This window comes from Loxodonta africana, chromosome 13 (assembly GCF_030014295.1).
Source record: "Loxodonta africana isolate mLoxAfr1 chromosome 13, mLoxAfr1.hap2, whole genome shotgun sequence".
Classification (NCBI taxonomy): Eukaryota; Metazoa; Chordata; class Mammalia; order Proboscidea; family Elephantidae; genus Loxodonta; species Loxodonta africana.
In genome coordinates, this window is record NC_087354.1 from 48491811 (window position 1) to 48508807 (window position 16997).

Below are 16997 nucleotides of genomic sequence, written 5' to 3' on the forward strand. Positions count from 1 at the left end.
ATCCTCATCAAGTTAATCCAGTAAGCCAGTCTTGTCTGGCATGGTGATGGTAGAGGGCTGAGTCCCAAATAATACATGTTTATCATAATGGAACATTTTGGATTCATTTATCTGAGACACGAATCTGTATTCCATGACTTTGCTTTTTTGTCTACAGATTTTGGTGTTTAAAATATTTGGCACCTTGTTGTTGTTAGGTGCCATTGAGTTGGTTCCGACTCATAGCAGCCCTATGTACAACAGAACGAAACACTGCCCGGTCCTGTTTCATCCTCACAATTGTTGCTATGTTTGAGCCCACTGTTGTAGCCACTGTGTCAATCCATGTCATGGAGGGACTTTCTCTTTCTTGCTGATCCTCTACTTTACCAAGCATGATGTCCTTCTCTAGGGAATGGTCCTTCCTGATAACATGTCCAAAGTAAGTGAGATAAAGATTGCCATCCTTGGCACCTTAGCAAGCCAATACGCCATCTTTTTTGATGGCAGCAATATTTAGAAAGCTGCCTATCTGACTACATGTAGGACAGGCTCTAGAGAGAGACTGGGGGAAGGGAAGAGAAATTAATGTATATTAAGACCCTATCATGTGCAAGGCACCGTGGTATTTCCCTATCTGTTTTATCACGCCATCCTCACAAGAACCTTGTGAGATAATTCCCTCATTTTATAAAACCTGAAGAACATGCCTAAATTCCATAGCTAGATGGCAGAGCTAGGGTTAAAATCCAGGTTTGCTTAACTTGCCAATCCAGGTTTTTCCTACCATGCAAGACCTTGGAGATTATTCTCAATGTGGCGAGGAAAACAAATGCTTGGTAGAAAGTGAGAGGGTGCTGTGATGCTGGCCTCATGTCAAGAAGCTGCTCCATGGATTACCAGCGGATGTGACTCCAGAGGAAGGCCTGTGATTTACTGTGGGACTTTGGGCAAGTCACTTAACACCTTTCTGCCTCACCTTCTCCATTATTTGTCTGTGAAGCACTCTGAGAGCCTTACTAAAAGAGCTGTATAAGGACAAAGAAATATTGTCCCTTGGTCTAGGCAAGAAGTCAAGGTTCCTACCTGTGATCAAGAAAAGTCCTTTGACACCTTCCAGCAGTGAGCGTATGCGCGGAGCTTTAGGGCCCTGGGAAAAATTCCAGTTGAGTAGCTGCTGACTGAAAATCACCCTGCAGTTTCCTGCAGTAAGTGTGCTTCATTCCAGTTAACTGTGGGGTTCTGCCACTAGGTGAGGCCTCTGTTCTGCTGAGCTCCCCCAGGGACTGCTTTGAACTGACTGACCCCTCTGATAACATTTGTCCCTAGGTTCAATTTCTAGCAAATGAAAGAAACAACATTAAAGGAGGTATTTTCTTTCTTTCATCCTCCTTTCCCCCTCTTCTAAAATGCAACACACTGTTTCTTAATCTAGAGCTTCCTCTCAGGAGAACGCACTAGATGGTGCCTCAGCCATGGCACCTTAGTTTTAGCTCTCCTACTTGTATCTGCTAAGCATTTTGCACAGAGTCTTCAAGGCACTTTGTAGAAAATAATCATGAAATGACTTTCTTCACCAACAAGTGAATTAAAAAAAAAAACCCACAAAATACATTCATTGTTGTTTTCCCCAAAAAAACCTGGGACAGCATATTCTTTGGTACACCACAAGTCTTTAATACAAACAGAAGTTTTGTGGTATTCGTTTTTTGAAAAGCATCTTCCTCTTTAGCAATGTCTTCCTGTCCTACACAGTTCATCTTTTCTTCAGAGGGGCAGGGCTCTTAGCTGCTGCCACTGGGGGTTCAAAGCATGCTCCTTCCTGTCTAGGAAAGGGCTGCAGGGGAACTCAGCTGTCCTCGTGGCAGTAACCCCCAGGGCAGGGGAGCCCCATGTTCTTCCTGCAGCCATATGTGACTCTTGTCTGTAATTCCTTTGTATTACCTGCCTATGCGTGCCCTATGGAGGGTGAATTTTGTTAGTTTACTTGGGCTTGCATTTTTGTATTGGTCCCTGACTTAGCCTGATCAAGTTTCAATGGGTTGGTTTAATATCATTTCCATGTTAAGATATTTGTGGAAAAGTCTAAAAAAACCCAAAACCAAACCCAGTGCCATCGAGTCAATTCTGACTTATAGCGACCCTACAGGACAGAGTAGAACTGCCCCATGGAGCTTCCAAGGAGCGCCTGGCAGATTCGAACTGCTGACCCTTTGGTTAGTAGCCATAGCACTTAACCACTAGGCCACCAGGGTTTCTGGAAAAAAATCTAAGGAAGTAAAAAAACAGACCTAAGTAATGGGCAAGGGATGCAGCATGAGAGGGGAAGAGCCGACTCCCTTCCAGGGAAGCCCTTCCTTATATTTACTTTAGAAGGTCCTGGAACAATAGTGAGCATAAGAGTATTATGTTTAAGAAAGCAAGATATATGTTTAAAGGAATGTACGTATTGTTAAAACAATTCTATTTATTCAAAAGATTCATGTAACTTTATAAAGGTTTTCAGGGATTTTAAAGGATTTGAAGTGCTATGTTAGACTGTACTAGTAACAGATGTTCAATGATGTGTTTAAGTTTTTGTTTTACTGAAAAAGCAATGGATTACTTGATATCTTCTTTTTAAAAAATCATACCAAAAGCTACCACATTTTACATATAACTCAAATTCATTATTTCTTAAAAAAAAACATATAAGCGATTTAAAAGAACAGAAGGGCGCCTATAAGATCAATGTTACCGTACCAGGGGTTGAAGATTTTATTTGCTAAATATCCCCTTTAAAATCCCAGTCTTTTGTGTCACTTCTTGTTCTTTTTCTATGAAGACAGATGGTGTCAGTAACTGCCTATATATTTAATTAAGTTAAAAAGCGACAGTGAGGATTTGGCAAAAAGGAAATTTTGTTCTATGCGCAAAGAAAGCAAAAGGCAGCAGATACTGGTAGCAGAAGACAGTATTCCTCACCAAACGCACGTTTTGATGTCCCTCTGTGTTGGAACATGAGGTTGTATCTCACCATTCCACCTACAAGAACAAAGGTGTTTATCCTGAAAGATAAAGCCCACAATAGAAATCTAGATGGCAGTGCCCTGAGGTTTTTACCAGCAAGATGGGAATGACTCTCCCTGTTGTCCACATTGCCTCAAACACTGACCCAATACTTCGGTGGTTAGTTTAATCTCTGACACTCAGGTTTTTGCCTGGGATTTCTCACCTAGCAGGCTAATCATTGTGAAATTATTATGGGGAAAAAGCAGCACCTACTTGTAGAAATAATACTTGTAGAAAGTGATTTGGAAAACTGACTTAACCATTCTTGCGGTGTCTGTTTTCAATGTTCCCATCCCATGAATCTACCTTCTGGCTTAATGGCAATATGGCGCTCCCAGCTGTGGTGGTGGGTATGGGCTGCACATTTAAACTCTTAAAGCTTAAAAATGGCTACCACAACACTAATTCTATTCTATTTCGCTTAGTCATTAACATTTAATGATTACCTTATGTGTTGAGCACAAGGCTGGAATATATTTTAAAAAATAGGAGATGCGTTTTCTGGCTTTAAGCTGTTCAACTCAATTCAACAAGCACATTGAGGATATACAAGAGAAACATACATTTTCTTTAGTGATGGTGGTGGAGGAGGCGAGAGACACTTATAAAGGAAATCGTCGTTAATCCAGTGCAGTCCCACAGCGAGTATTTGCTGTGAGAGAAAGAATGGGGGCTTGGTAAGCAGATAAGTCATAGTCTGAATCCCAGATTTGCCATTTAGTGGCTGTGTGACCTTGAATAAGTCACTCTAGCCTCAGTTTCTTCATCTGTATTTAGGGATAACACCCCCCCCCCTTCTCAGGGTGTGAGAATTATGATACTATATGTAAAATACCCAACATAATGTTTGGCAGTGGGAAAAATTCAATAGTTAATATTGTCATTAATGATCACTCTGATTGCCAGTACGAAACCTCCACTCTGAGAGGCTGGAGGATGAAGGGGCAGTTGAAGGAGGATTAGTTAAGGTGACTTTCCATGTAAGGAGCCCTGGTGGCACAGTGGTTAAGCGTTCGGCAGCTCACCAAAGGGTTGGCAGTTGAAATCCACCAGCTGTTCCTACTCTGTCCTATAGGGTCACTCTGAGTTGGAATTGAGCTGACGGCAATGGGTTTGATTTTTTTTAGTTTCCATAGGAGGATGGATTGTGAAACATGTTTCAAAGGAAGGGCAGTGTATATGGATAGAAGAGAGGGGAAACACAAGTTGTGGGGAGGGAAGCGGTATGTGTGAAAGTCCAGGGATGAGAATGCACTTATTGGATAGGGAGCCACCAAGCAGGCCTGCTGGCTTGTCCTAGAGAGTCCTGTGGATGTGAGCAATGAGAAAAATAACTAGTGCCACATGGTAGGAAGGGGGTGGGAAGGGCTGTTCTAAGAAATACCAGAAAACCAAATCAAACCCAGTGCTGTCGAGTTGATTCCGACTCATAGCGACCCTATAGGACAGAGTAGAACTGCCCCATAGAGTTTCCAAGGAGCGCCTGGCACATTCAAACTGCTGACCTTGTGGTTAGCAGCCGTAGCAATCAACCACTATGCCACCAGGGTTTCCATTCTAAGAAATAGCTAAGCAAATTGTCATTTTGCCACTCCAACATCATGGTGCAGGTGAAATTAAGTTAAAATGAATGCTCGTCAAGGACCACTTCGCAAGGGAAAATTGATCACACCAAAGTTTTTGACCATGGGTGACAGCTGAAGTAGGAAGAGGGCTCTCAGCTTTGTTTCTGTGATGCTCGGGAGCCAGCTGTAAGCCCATGTATGCAGAGAATCCTCTGGTCTTACCTAGCATTAGCACGGAGCCATTTCCTCCTCCCCTACCTGGTGCCCCCTAGGTGCTGCAGAAAGTTGGTACCTCCAAAAGAGTACAGAGTGCAGTGTGAGTGTCCAGATTTTCCCTACCCTGCCAGTGCTTCTTTCTGGTGATTAAAGTTAGTAAGGTGGTTTAGTGGTAGAATTCTCACCTACCACGTGGAGACTGAGGTTCAATGCCCAGGCAATGTACCTCAAAAGTACAGCTGCCACCCATCTGTCAGTGGAGGCTTGTGAGTTGTTATGATGATAAACAGGTTTCAGTGGAGCTTCCAAAGATGAACTAGAAAGAAAGGCCTGGCAATCTACTTTCCAAAATCAGCCAATGAAAAGCCTATGATCACAACAGTCCTGTCATGCATAGGGTCGCCGTAAGTCGAGGGCCAACCTAATGGCAGCTAACAACAACAAAGGGCTTAAAATCCAGAGAAAGGGTCTGGATTTCATCTGGAAGAAGCAGGGAGATCCATAAAGAGAGTGGGCATCTGAAGAAGTCCTGGGTGGGACAACTGGATGTAAAAAGAGGAACTAAGTCTAATTATTATATGTAGACTAACCACAGTTTTACCCAAGAGTTGATGTTGAGGCTTAGGTTAAATCTTCCTGAATGGTGAGGTTTACAATGTAAGGGGATTAACCAAACATTTAAGGGCAGTCACATATAGTAATATTATATATGGTAAAGTTGGCTACAGTTTTATCAGTGCCGTTGTTGCTGTTATTAGGTGCCACTGAGTCGATTCTGACTCATAGTGACGTTATGTGACACAGTAGAACTGTCCTGTAGGCCTTTCTATGCTGTGATCATTACGGAAGCAGATTGCAGGTCTTTCTCCCATGGAGCTGGAGCTGCTGAGTAGGTTTGAACCGCCAACCTTTTGGTTACCAGCGAAGTGCTTAACTGTTGCGCCACCAGGGCTCCTTTTATCAGTGCTATCAGTGTTAAAAACAGAATTTTAATTTTTGCTGTGAAATTTATTGTCATAGTTGTCCTTGTGCTTACTATAGAAGTCATCGTTGTTGTCATCACGGTTACTATTATTTGTATATTACAGATCTCTTTTACTGACACAAAGATGCAGACCTTTCAAAGGGACAGGTCTTTTACTTTAATCATTAAAAACCCTTTGGGATCTATTTTCCCTTCGCTAGGTATTAAGTTGTGATTAACCGTGTGCCTATTACAGCATTTAAAAACACTGAATAATAGGCACTTCTGTTTATACCAAAGGCCTATTAAATTTTAATTCGGATATACACTGTTAACCTTCTTATACATAAATAAAATACCTTCCCTAAAGAGAAACAGTAAATCTCATTGAGCTCCCTTGGTGAATACCTTTTATATCTTGAAAACAGAGATAGGGAGATCTTGCAAATGAGAGTAGTGGAGGGGGACTGGGAGAGATGTATTCTTTCATTCATTTAATAAATATTTATTGAGCATCTATTCTAGACCAGGCATGGTGCTAGGTGCTGGGGATACAGCAATGAACAAGCTGGAATTATGATATTCCCGTAGACCTTGGTTTTTTTATTCTTTGAAATAAATGTATTCATTTTTGATGCTTATATATCACTTCGAGATGATGATAATGCTCGCTGACTTTTAAAAACAATGCTAATTCAATTGAGATTCCATTCACAGTCTGAGAACCTGCTGAGGCTCTATGACAGTTTTACATGTGGTTATGCCATTTGATTTAATAAGAACAGCACCTTATATCTGCTCAGCCTCTCAGAACATCCTGGGAAAAGGAGGGCAGGAATGCACCCTTTGTTAGTGCACAACGGAGGCTCGGTGAGGTCAAGTCAGTTGCCTTATATATCACAACTGGCTCGGGGAAAGACGGGGGCCAGAATCCATTACCCATCACAACGAAAATATTTTCAGACATCTCTTTTTTCTATTCTAGGCTATCTGTATTTAGCGATGTTTAGAAACAGTTTTCAGGATATATGAGATACACTCTGATATACAGGAGTCCCTGGGTGGCACAAACGGCTAAGGTGCTTGACTACTAGCAAAAGGTTGGCAGTTCGAACCCATGCAGAGACACCTCGGAAGACAGCCGTGAAAACCCTATGGAGCAGTTCTGCTCTGCACAAAAAGGGTCACTGTGAGTCTGAATCGCCTTGACAGCAGCTAACAACAACAATTCTGATACACTCCAGGGTCTCCATTTTTGTTTTCTCTCACATTTTGTCCTCTGTGGCAAGTCTCGCTTCCTTTTGTGCCTGCCTTACGTGTCTCATAAGGGCCACTGGTAGTCACCTGCGGCCGTTTTTCATCTAAACTCTTTTCTGAAAGTTTGTGTTTCCTTTCTTAAAAAAGAAAAAAAAAAAAAGGTAATAACTATCAATGCTCGTAACAGAGACAGTTGTTTCAAAAGTTCTTTTGAATTTTCTTGAGGATTCACAATTATCCAGAAACAAAGAAGTCTTTAATCCGGGGATTTCAACAGGGAGCATCTTCACCAATCAATTTGTTTAGAGACTTTTACGTAATGAAAAGGAGCGGGGAAATGATAGATCAATGCATATTTATATGAGCCAAATCAGATCCTCGTTTTCCCCCATTTTCTACCACCACCCTTCAGAGCACCTTTTCCACTTGGGGAACTCTCCCTCTCTAACCCTCTTTTAACTCCTAATTCCGTTTCAGCTCAAGTTCCACCTATCCGTAAAACCCTTTCGTGATTGCTCCAAACAGAAGGGATCTCTCTCTTCCTGAATTCACATAGCAAGTTATCTGGCAGTTAAACTGACATTACCTTTTTGACGTCTCTTTTATTGGTCTATGCAGTTGTCACTTAAGTCTTTTCTTATAATTCCTTTTTCAAGCCTGCCTCCCCAGCTAGAAGGTGAACTCCCTAAGGGCAGACACTGCCACGTCTTTTGCATCTTTGCAGCCTCTCTAGCGGGTAGCATAATGGCTCCTCCATAATAGGTGCTCAATAAACACTCATTTGCTCTTTTAGTGTTCCCCAAAAGTGGATAAGTAAGCTCAACAGAATTGGATATTTTAGAGGTTGTAAAAGTCCATCAATCAAGAGATATCGATTAGCTGGCTGTCTAACTTTGTGTTAGGCGTCTTGAAGAGGTGAAAAATGCAAGGCCCAATGAATTTTCTTGAGGATTGAAAATCTCATGGAGGAATAATTATGCCTAAGAACCACTAAGAGTACAATACAAGTGTGTGCATGTATATCAAATGAGGCTGGGCGATGGCTGTGGAATGAGCTTCCCCATGCAGGGAGCATGGTTTGTTTATCTCTGTCACCCCAGCACTTAGCACAGGGCCAGAGGAGGCCCTTGGAAGGTTATTTGTTAAATGAAGTTGTCAGTCTCTCCTCTATCCAAAACCCCATTTCAACTATTTGTATTGAGTCTCAGGTAGGTGCTTTACGTCCCTCCTGGAAACCATTAGATACCTGTCCATCAATGGCCCTGGCTCTAGGACCTGTCAGGGTTTGGAAACAGCTTTTCCTTCTCCTTGGTTAAGGATTGATCCCTTTAACATAACGTGGAGTAGAGCCCCTCTCTTCATCTCATGTGGGCAGGTCAGACCACCAAGATAACTACACTGAAGTTCCGTGTATTCTGTCTGGAGCTGTATGTATTCTGCGTGGGGTCTCTGAAGGCCTGAAATTTTCCCTTTCATAGGATACTGAAACCTTGGCCCCAAGTCCACTGGCTGGAGCAGTTTTGGACCATGCTCCTACCAGCTCAGTTTCCCAGGGATTGGCCCTTTTCCTCTTACCCCAGAATGACCTTGTTCTGCTTGATATTCTCAATATTTAAACCCTACATTTCCAAAATTGTTCCTCCATTCCGATACCCCGTACCTCCTGGTGTTTGGATGGGATTTTTCACGCTTTTGTCTGGAGTTGATTTATAACTGGGGGTCTGTCCTTGGTGAGCCAGTGTCCTTTATCTACCCTTCCTCATCTCCCAGCCACTTTTGCCCCTGCCATGCCAGCACAGTAAGTTATGGGGGCACAGCTGGGGCTGGGGAACAGGGATTGGAAATAGATGCAGTCACCTCACTTTTCTGCCTTCCGTGTCTGTTGTAAGACATGTGTGCATGTGACAGGATAATGTATGTGAGAGTGCTTTGTAAACTGTAGCGTTCTATACACACTTATGATTATCATCATTAATATATCGTCCTGATTATACATAAAATTCATGCTTACTTGTGAAAAACAGAAATGCAGAGAAGACCTAGAGCAAAACAGAAATTATCTTCTGGGTTAGCTTCCTTTCACTGTTGTAACAAATTGCCATAAACTTACTGGCTTAAAACAACAGAAATTTATTCTCTTACAGTTCTTTGGGACAGAAGGCTCACCAGGCTAAAATTGAGGTGTTAACAGGGGGAGGCTTTAGGGGAGAATCTGTTTCCTTGCCTTTTCCAACTTCTAGAGGCTGCCTGCATTCCTTGGCTTGTGACCCCTTCCTCCATCTTCAAAGCCAGAAGGGTAGTATTTTCAAATCTCTCTCTCTGATTCTGACACTCCTATCTCCCCCTTATAAGGACCCTGTGATTGCCTTGGGCCCGCCCGGATAATTCAGGATAATCTTCTCATCTCAAGAGCCTTAACTTAATCACATCTACAAAGTCCCTTTTGCCACGTAAAGTAACACATTCACAGTTTCAGGGATTAAGATGTGGACATCTTTGGAGGGCCATTATATGCCTACCATACCCTCAATTCTGTTCTGCAGGAATAATGACTTGTAACATCTTCATGTATATCCTTAGGTTATTTTTGCTCTACCTATGTATTTTTTTCTTTTTATAAAGTTATTATATTGCATATATTGTTTTGCAATCTGCTTTTCACCTTCCCACTATTCTATAAACAGTTTTCTGTTAAATATTCTTCAGAAACATAGTATTCAATTCTATTCTTCATATTATTCAATTCTATTAATCTGTTTAACAAATTCTCTATTATTGGAAGTTAGATAATCTGAAACTTTTTGCCATTCAATAAAATTTAAATCTTGTGTGATTTCCTTGTGATTTTTTTAAGGTGGATTTGTACTTTCATTATTATTATTAAATTTAGAATTCTCTGATACAGAAAATAACTACTATGAAAGTTCTATTATAAATAAGTTTTGAACTGAAAAATTCCTCAGAAGTTAAGTAAGCTAACCTACTCATTTTATGGGTAAGAATATAGAAGACCAGAGAAAGAAAGTGATAACATCAAGGTAACGTAGTAATTTAAAAAAAGAGCTAGACTTGACCATGTCAACTTTAGTATGATGACAAGCATTACAAATAAAGTTAAAACACCAATGACATGAATCTGTAGTCCACTAATTGTAGGGGTGAGATGTAGGTGGGGCAGGCAAAGGAGATGGCAGGAGTGGTTAGGGAGATTGGTTCATTGATTGAATAACTATTGATTGAGCAAATAAGGAACTACATTAAGGATAAAGAGCCTCAGGTTTCTCACTGTTGGAGAAGGTTATTTTTATATGTGGAAGACGGGAAGTCTAGAAAGAATCTTGAGATGTTGAATTGGAATTGGAGATACCAGCAAGAACTCATGTTTCTTTTAAATATATACACTGATGGATGTAGAAATAGTTATACAGGCATGAATATATATATTTGTGTGTGAATGTGTGTGTGTGTGTGTGTGTGCACTGTACATATATAACACATATATAGCCTAGCTCTGTTCACTGAGAGGGCCCAGAAGCAGTGCCATCCCAGTAGCAATGAGAACAACAAGAGCCTAGATTGTAATACTATCATCCACCTAAAGGAACCAGGGCTTCTTGGAGAGATGGTTGATCCTAGGGCTGGGGCAGGGAAAGTATGAGTCTGGAACATCTTACTGGACATAAAGTAAGAAGATGCTCAGAAATGGTGGGGACATGTCAAAAGGAAACAGGAGCCACCCTGAAGGACCTGTCACTAGTTAAATCTGGAATGATTTGAGCATCTAAATAATCAAAAGACAACCCATCGAAAAAGATAGAAACTCCTGAATCCATAATGATATACATACATACATATATGCACAAACGAAAATTGGAGGGGGAAAAAAAAACTCTTCCTTGCAGTAGATTGCCAACTAATAAATGTAGAAGGAATGATGGAAATAGAAAATCACCACCATTATGTTGTTGTTCTTGTTAGGTGCTGTCGAGTCGGTTCTGACTCATAGCGATCCTATGCACAACAGAACGAAACAGTGCCTGGTCCTGAGCCATCCTCACAATCGCTGTTATGCTTGAGCTCATTGTTGCAGCCACTGTGTCAATCCACCTTGTTGAGGATCTTCCTCTTTTCTGCTGACCCTGACTCTTCCAAGCATGATGTCCTTCTCCAGGGACCCATCCCTCCTGACAACATATCCAAAGTATGTAAGACGTAGTCTCGCCATCCTTGCTTCTAAGGAGCATTCTAGTTGTACTTCTTCCAAGACAGATTTGTTTGTTCTTTTCGCAGTCTGTGGTATATTCAATATTCTTCCCCAACACCCCAATTCAAAGGTGTCAATTCTTCTTCGGTCTTCCTTATTCACTGTCCAGCTTTCACATGCATATGATGCGACTGAAAATACCATGGCTTGGGTCAGGAGCACCTTAGTCTTCAAGATGACATCTTTGCTCTTCAACACTTTAAAGAGGTCCTTTGCAGCAGGTTTACCCAATGCAGTGCGTCTTTTGATTTCTTGACTGCTGCTCCCATGGTTGTTGATTGTGCATCCAAGTAAAATGAAATCCTTGACAACTTCCATCTTTTCTCCGTTTATCATGATGTTGCTCATTGGTCCAGTTGTCAGGATTTTTGTTTTCTTTATGCTGAGGTGCAATCCATACTGAAGGCTGTGGTCTTGGATCTTCATTTAGTAAGTGCTTCAAGTCCTCTTCACTTTCAGCAAGCAAGATTGTGTCATCTGCATAATGCAGGTTGTTAATGAGTCTTCCTCCAATCCTGATGCCCCGTTCTTCTTCATATAGTCCAGCTTCTCCGATTATTTGCTCAGCATATCGATTGAATAGGTATGCTGAAAGAAAAGAACCCTGACACACACCTTTCCTGACTAAACCAATCAGTATCCCCTTGTTCTGTCCAAACAACTGCCTCTTGATCTATGTAAAGGTTCCTCATAAGCACACTTAAGTGTTCTGGAATTCCCATTCTTCGCAATATTATCCATAATTTGTTATGATCCACACAGTCAAATGCCTTTGCATAGTCAATAAAACACAGGTAAACATCCTTCTGGTATTCTCTGCTTTCAGCCAGGATCCATCTGACATCAGCAATGATATCCTTGGTTCCACATCCTCTTCTGAAACTGGCCTGAATTTCTGGCAGTTCCCTGTCGATATACTGCTGCAGCCATTTTTGAATGATCTTCAGCAAAATTTTGCTTGTGTGTGATACTAATGATATTTTTCTATAATTTCCACATTCAGTTGGATCACCTTTTTTGGGAATAGGCATAAATACGGATCTCTTCCAGTCAGTTGGCCAGGAAGTTGTCTTCCACATTTCTTGGCACAGACGAGTGAGCACCTACAGCGCTGCATCTGAAAACCTTATGAATGAATAGAAGTGGAACATTGTCTGATATAGTGCTGGAAGATGAGCCCCCCAGGTTGGAAGGCACTCAAAAGATGACTGGGGAAGAGCTGCTTCCTCAAAGTAGAGTTGACCTTAATGATGTGGATGGAGTAAAGCTTTTTGGGACCTTCATTTGCTGATGTGGCATGACTCAAAATGAGAAGAAATAGCTGCAAACATCCATGAACAATTGCAACCTGGAATTACGAAGTATGAATCTAGGAAAATTGGAAATCGTCAAAAATGAAATGGAACATATAAACATCAATATCCTAGGCATTAGTGAGCTGAAATGGATGGGTATTGGCCATTTTGAGTCAGATAAACATATAGTCTGCTATGCTGGGAATGACAACTTGAAGAGGAATGGCACTGCATTCATCATCAAAAAGAATGTTTCAAGATCTATCCTGAAGTACAACACTGTCAGTGGTAGGATAACATCCATACGCCTACAAGGAAGGCCAGTTAATACGACTATTATTCAAATTTACGCACCAACCACTAGGGCCAAAGATGAAGAAATAGAAGATTTTTTATCAGCTGCTACAGTCTGAAATTGATCAAACATGCAATCAAGATGCATTGATAGTCACTGGCAATTGGAATGCAAAAGTTGGAAACAAAGAGGGATCGGTAGTTGGAAAATATGGCCTTGGTGATAGAAACAATGCCGGAGATCAAATGATAGCATTTTACAAGACCAATGACTTCTTCATTGCAAATACCTTCTTTCACCAACATAAATGGTGACTATACATGTGGACCTCACCAGGTGGAACACAGAGAAATCAAATTGACTACATCTGTGGAAAGAGACGATGGAAAAGCTCAATATCATCAGTCAGGACAAGGCCAGAGGCCAACTGTGGAACAGACCATCAATTGCTCATATGCAAGTTCAAGCTGAAACTGAAGAAAATCAGAGCAAGTCCACGAGAGCCAAAACATGACCTTGAGTACACCCCACCTGAATTTAGAGACCATCTGAAGAATAGACTTGATGCATTGAACACTAGTGACTGAAGACCAGATGAGTTGTGGAATGACATCAAGAACATCATACATGAAGAAAGCAAGAGGTTATTGAAAAGACAGGAAAGAAAGAAAAGACCACGATGGATGTCAGAGGAGACTCTGAAACTTGCTCTCGAATGTCAAGCAGCTAAAGCAAAAGGGAGAATTGATGAAGCAAGAGAACTGAACAGAAGATTTCAAAAGGTGGCTCAAGAAGATGAAGTAAAGTATTATAAGGACATGTGCAAAGAGCTGGAGATGGAAAACCAAAAGGGAATAACACGCTCAGCATTTCTCAAGCTGAAAGAACTGAAGAAAAAATTCAAGCCTCAAGTTGCAATAGTGAAGGATTCTATGGAGAAAATATTAAACTACACAGGAAGCATCCAAAGAAGATGGGAGGAATACACAGAGTCATTATACCAAAAAGAATTAGTCAATGTTCAACCATTTCAAGAGGTTGCATATGATCAGGAACCGATGGTACTAAAGGAAGAAGTCCAAGCTGGTTTGAAGGCATTGGCGAAAAACAAGGCTCCAGGAATTGATGGAATATCAATTGAGATGTTTCAACAAATAGAAGTAGCGCTGGAGGTGCTCACTCACCACCATTATAGTGGTGGTTGATTCAGGAGAAGGCCGTTAATGGATGCTAAGTCTCATGGGTGGAAATGTGATAAGGAACAAGACATTGGGGTACCTTGGGACATCTCCCCCAAAATGGTACTTATCAAAGGAATAAATAATGATTTTATGGTGGAGAAAAAAAGAAAAAGAAAAAGGAAAAAAGTCACAAATGACAATCTGGGAGAAGATACTTGCAAATGTATAACGGTCAAAGAATTACAGTTCCTTACATACAAAGAGTTTCTACAACCCAACACTTGTATTACAGCCCAACTTAAAAAGGGGCAAAAGATATGATCAGGCAATTAAGACAAGATTTATAAATGGTCAACAAACATGAAAAGGTGTCCATTATCACTAGTAATCAAATAAATACTAAGTAGAACAAGATAACATTTTTTTGAAATCTGTTAGTCTGTAAAAGTGACAGAGGTTGATAATATTCCAGTCTCTTCCTTGGCACCACAAACTATGTCAATTAGAAAAGAAATTAAGGGATTTTCTCAAGTGATGTCGCTTGTCAAATGGTTAGAGAACATGCCAGTGATTTTGCAAGTGATATTACACATAGAGAGCAAACATATTTCCCTTGCCGATGTCGAAACACCATTTGGTAGAATGAAGAAAATCAAAGACACAAGGGACAGGTCAGTCCAAAAGAAAAAAGGACCACAACTACCACAACCTCCACCAGACTCAGTCCAGCACAACTAGATGGTGCCCGGCTACCACCACCGACTGCTCTGACAGGGATCACAACACAGGGTCTCAGACAGAGCTGGAGAAAAATGTAGAACAAAATTCTAACTCTCAAAAAAAGACCCGACTTACCCGCCTGACAGAGACTGAAGAAACCCCGAGAGTATGGCTCCCAGACACACTTTTAGTTCAGTAATAAAGTCACTCCCGAGGTTCACACTTCAGCCAAAGATTAGACAGGCCCATAAAATAAAACAAGATTAGGGACACACCAGCTCAGGGGCAAGGACTGGAAGGCAGGAGGAGACAGGAAAGCTGGTAATAGGGAATCCAAGGTGGAGAAGGGAGAGTGTTGACATGTCGTGGTGCTGGTAACCAATGCCACAAAACAATGTGTACTCATTGTTTAATGAGAAGCTAACTTGTTCTGTAAACCTTCACCTAAAGCACAATTAAAAAAAAAAAAAAACTCAAAAAAAAAAAAAGAAACACCTTTGGGGTGTTCACTGAGAACTCCCTCCAGTGTTTGAATTGTAACCCACATGGCCATATACTCAAGCATTAACAGGAAGGGGCAAGAAGAAGTCATAGTATGATTTAAAAAAAAAAAAATCAGAGAATCTTGGGTTAATATCTACCCCATTCACTCCACTAACATCAGTTCCTTTTCTAATAGCCTTAACAACACTGTCCAGCATCTGCTAGAATACCTCAAATGCTCACTCATTCATTCTTTCAGTAATTATTTATTTACTGAACACCTACTTCGTGCTAAGCTCAGAGATAAGTGTGAAGAATATAGGGAGCAAAAAAGAGACATGGTATGTCTGCTCAGGGAGCTTACAGTCTAGAGGAGGAGGCAGATATTAGTCAGACGATCATGTAAATGAGTTTAAAATTGCAACCAGGACAATTGGTATGAGGGAGAGGTGCATGATGATACGAGAGCCTAAAACAGGGGAACTTGACTATGTCAGGGAGGTCAGGAAAGGCTTCCCTGAGAAAGTGTGGTTACAGCTGAAATATGACGGATGGGAGGGGGTTAACTAGGTACAAAGAAGAGGCAAGATCATTCAGGTAGTGAGGCGGCATGTGTAAAGGCCCTGTGGCGGGGGGACAGCATGAAGAGTAAGAGGGACTGAGAGGTCAGTGCGGTTGAAGATGAGAGAAGAAGAGCGGGAGGAAGGGTGAGACAAGGCTGGTAAGGCAGACGGGGCCAGCCAAGTGAAGGGGGGGACCTTTATCCTGGAAGCTGGAAGGGTGTTAAGCCCAGGGATGGGACCAGCTCTGTGTTTGGAGAAGATTTCTCTCACTGCTGTGTGCAATTCTCCCTATACTGAACTCAAATAAGTAAAAACTCTGACTGTCCCCCAAATTCCATCTTCTCCCCTGCCCTGGGGACCACAGATTTAATCCTTCTTTCTCATGGCAAATGTTTGAGGCCGGCGCCTTCCCTGCCTTAGCTCCCATTGCTTTCCTGCCACCAGCTCCTTCACCAGGGGGCACTGTTCCAGTCCTCCCCCTAAAAAAAAAAAAAAACCCCTACTCAGGTAGATTTCTGAATGCCCTTCAGTTTGTCCTTTTCTCTCTCCAAGTGCAAGGCTGAGAATGGGATATAAAACCAAGGGAGGGCAGGGGAAGGCAAATGCAGAATGATTATTGCACAAGCTGAAAACTGCCAAAAACATAAACTCTCACTCTGAAACCATCATCTGACGGACTGGAGAACCATAAAGCTGAGAATAATAAATATAAAACAACAAGAGTATATTTAAAATGCTGGCGGGCCAGAGGATACTGAGAGAGGGAGGGCAGGGGGCCACTTTACCCTGTACACCAAGCTCTGGTCACCCAACACGAAAAGACGAGCAACTGAACATTTTCAGAAACTTGTCCTGTGAAGTAGTAGCAAATTTCAATACTATAATTTTGAAAAACACCAAGGCAAAAAAGGTTAAAAATTATTTATCTAGAATATTGTGCATCAGAGCCACACACATGTGCACGATGAATCATGCAAATGTGATACTGAATAAATAAAAGCAAGTTGTAGAATAATAAAAAAAAATGGAAGTATAGATTATTTATGGGTCCATCCATGTGCAGTGAGAATGGAAAGATAGGGAAGGAAACTGGAACCCCAGATGTAAGGTAGTGGCTGAGCCTGGGAGGAAAAGGGGCCGTACAACTGGGAAGGGGTACGTGGG

At 41.4% G+C, this 16997-nt stretch overlaps 1 protein-coding gene across 3 annotated transcripts in view; it reads right to left on the reverse strand.

The window, feature by feature from the left end:
• IQCH (IQ motif containing H) overlaps positions 1 to 16997 on the reverse strand; it is a 123331-nt gene that overhangs the window by 51273 nt on the left and 55061 nt on the right. The window lies entirely within an intron of this gene.